The following is a 3,934-nucleotide window of genomic DNA, read 5'->3' as shown; positions in this document are numbered from 1 at the left end:
TGTACGTGCACGCCCTCGCGGCTGGGCGCGTGCGCGCGCTCGCCCTTCCGTCTGCCGCTGCCAGCATTTGTGACCCTGGAACACAAAACCAGTCTTAATGGTCAGTTTATTGGAAATGGGGATTTATACATCTTCTAAAAGCTAAACACATAAGCATCCCATTGATGTATGGTTTGTTAGGATCGGACAATATTTGGCCGAGATACAACTATTTATAACCAGGAATCTTATGGTGCAAACATTTTTTTGAAAAATAAAAAAATATATAAATAAATTATACTAATTAACCAAATTAAGTCCTAAGCAATGCATTTTAATCAAAATTTTCAGTTTTGTTATTTTTATGGTAGGACTTTCCAAAATATCTTCAATGAACATGATCTAATATCCAATGATGTTTGGCATAAAAGAAACATTGATAATTTTGACCCATACAATGTATTGTTGGCCACTGCTATAAATATCCCCATGTGACTTAAGACTGGTTTTGTGCTCCAGGGTTTCGGGGGTTTTAACCTGATTTAATCTGAATTAAAGTGATGTCTAGTAAATCGTGGAAAATATAAATCATGTTGTGTGGTCATTTTGCAGCTCCCTGTAACATTTTACATTTGGACAAGGTTGTTGTTTTGGGTTGTAATAAATGCTCAGATAATGAATGTAGATGATTTACATTAAATTTGCATTATTCCGATTGCATTAATTGTGGCTGGATAATTGTTGTGTGGTAGAAAGTAAAGAAGGTTAGTCTGAGCAATAGGGGAAGGGATTGGATTTGAGGAGTTTAGCAACTGGAAACAATAGAGCCATTTAATAGTGTCGTGCAGAAGAAACGCCAATCCACATAAACAGCGGGATAATGAGGGAGGCAGACCACACACTGGCCTTTCTCAGTCCCTCGCAACTTTAATGAGCAAAGAGGCATTGTGCTTTTGGCATTATAATGAAATGTATTTGATCTGAAGACTCGTTAAAACTGAAACAAATACATATTAATGCATTTAATTAAATCAGTTCATTGAGTGGGATGCAATGTGGTTTAATGGTACAACCTAAAAATGAAAATGGTAAATAAATGATAATGATTTTTATTGAAGACATCGTGTAATTATGGCATGTCTTAAGACTGCACATGACATGCACATATATTAATCATAAGATATTGTTAATTTTACTGCTAGCAAATTAAAACTTATATATTGAAATAAAGGGTTACTACTATATTGCATCAATTGGGTTCTCAATAGTAATGATTTGAAGTACCAAAATAAAATATTTTTGTTAAATTATGAGCTTCAGATGTTGTAGGTTTTTTTTGTTGTTGTTTTTGTTTTTTTTGGGTTTGGATTTTAGAGTGATTGCAACACTAGAACTTAATTAAATGCCAGACATGAGCTGAGTTCAGAAAGCCATTGAGGATATCTAACTACATCCACAACAAAAGATATATGTGAGAATGTTTTAGAATGTGATGCATATGATGTAAACTACTCCAAATATAAAAGAATGCAAACAGATTATATGGACACCTTATTGACATAATTTACTCAATTGAGATGATATAGCTCACTTCTGCCACCTCTTGGTCATAATATGTTTATGGTAAGTGCAGGATTTGATTGTTGAACTGAACTGGAGTTTTTGACAAATCTGTCAACTGAATTGATAAAGTAGGAAAGTAATTGAAATAAATTATGTGTGTGTGTGTGTGTGTGTGTGTGTGAATTAATTAATTAAATTTATGAATAAAAAATTGTAAATATTATATAAAAGAGACAAAGAATGCCTTTAGGTGCTAATAAAATATGCAGATAAAAATCCATGTCTTGAGGTATGAATATGCATAAACATGAGTCAAGGGAAAATGTGATAGGGTGAAACATTATAAAAGCAAATTGGCTGCTTCTTTCCCTGTTCTCTTGGTTGTGATCGATAATAAACAGTAGAAAACATTAAATAAACAGTATTTTTTTGTATGTTGAGTGACATACTTTGCAGGTTTTATCCAAGTTATACATTAATGTGACTCTAAAGATGAGAAAAACTTGTCTTTTATTGAAATGTTTTGGTGTTTATATTTGTATTTATTTTTAAATAATTTAAATGGAATGTGTATGACTGGCTTAAAACTATATGGACATGTTAAAATGCACTAGTTAGATGAAGAATGATAGATTGTTATTCCTTTTTGCCTTTATAGCTACATTTTATAGTTATTGTTTTTTTTTTTTTTACATATCTCAGTATTAAGAAGGTAAATTTAGCCATCTGAGAGTATACCGTCTATAGTTCTGATAGCTAATTAATGTATAATATCCTCTGGGTATCCAGGGAGCAGCTTATGTGTGTTCACAGCTTTGAGTTAGCAGCCTTAATGATCCCCTAATGTGTCCACACATGCTTGAAGTGGAATACTGCACCACCGCTCACAATGTGTGTGATATAGTAACACAACATAGCCACTTTACAATCAGTAGACAAATGTTTTTCACTTGTTTATTGGCTGCTAAAGTTTTGAGCTGATGCATTATGCTTGAACCATAAGTCTGCATTTGAGAAAGAAAGATTTCCATGTTGCTCCTATAGATTCTCAGCCAAAGAATGTGCCTTGTTGATTATATCAGCACATTCAAGGTGGTACAACATGCAGGATGGCTATGCAAAAACAAAGATCCACTGAATGAAACAGTGCTGGGCCTGTTGCAGCCCTCCATGGCTTTCTTGGCTCAGCTCTTCAAAGCAGAGGAAGCTTGACTAGGTGCAAAAAAAGAAAGAAAGGGCTCTTCCAGACCATCTCAGCTTTCTATAGGGTATCAGACACCTATAAATATAACAAAATGCCTGAACTTCCTCACATACTGTTTTTTTTTTTAAGTTGATATTTCCTTTGGACCCCAACATAAACAGTTGTATAAAGGGATGACCACTCTGTGTACAGCACTGTGCCAAATGAGTTTAAACAATCTAGTCATTTATATCTGTTTTCTATTTCATTCTTTTATTAAAGGAGCAGTTCACCCAAAAATAAAAATGTGCTTAAAATTTACTCAAATTCAGGTCAAGATGTAGATTAGTTTTGGAACAGGTATGGAGAAATTTACATTAACATCACTTCCTCACCAGTGGATCCTCTGCAGTGAATGGGTGCCGTCAGAATGAGAGTCCAAATAGGAGAGGATAGGACTTAATGGTTTAGAAGCAATGGTTTGTAGCTCCTAATGATGCATGTCTTAATGATGGATTCATTAATGGACTGGGGCTGTGTGGAATCTTGGATTACTTCTGAAGTATTGAGATGTTTTTATCAACTGATTGGACTTTCTTTACAACGGCACCCATTCACTGCAGATGATCATTTGGTGAGCAAATTATGTCATGCTAAATTTTTACAAACCTGTTCCAGTGAAGAAACTCATGTGCTTCTTGGATAGCCTCAGGGTGAGTATGTTTTCAGCAAAGTTTTTATTTTGAGGTAAATTGCTATTTTAATATCCATCATTATTGCATTTCCTTTATTATTCTATATTTCTGGTGCTCTTTATTTTTATTTTATCTTTACTGTCTTTTTTGTATATATGTCCTATGTAAACACATTTTTTAAGTGCTATTTAATTCAGGTTTAAATTATTTACAAATAAGTTATAGTCCTTAAATTCCCTGAATATAACACATACATACTGATATGTTAACCAATGCACTTCCATCAAGCAGCATAGTTTGTTATTATTTCAATATAAGAAGAGTTCCAATGCAACAGCCTCTAAAAACCATCTTGGTCAAAAATGAAATAATGATACTAAGTGAATGCTCTCCACACATACATGTTCATCAAGTCCTTTAACTTAAAATGTACAAAATCCTAGCCTCAACCCATTCAGAAGTACTGGTACATACATAGAAACCAATACATAGTAGCCAGAAAGAAGTGCTAATT

This window comes from Carassius auratus, unplaced genomic scaffold, assembly GCF_003368295.1.
Source record: "Carassius auratus strain Wakin unplaced genomic scaffold, ASM336829v1 scaf_tig00041982, whole genome shotgun sequence".
Taxonomy (NCBI): domain Eukaryota; kingdom Metazoa; phylum Chordata; class Actinopteri; order Cypriniformes; family Cyprinidae; genus Carassius; species Carassius auratus.
This window is presented reverse-complemented; position numbering follows the sequence as displayed.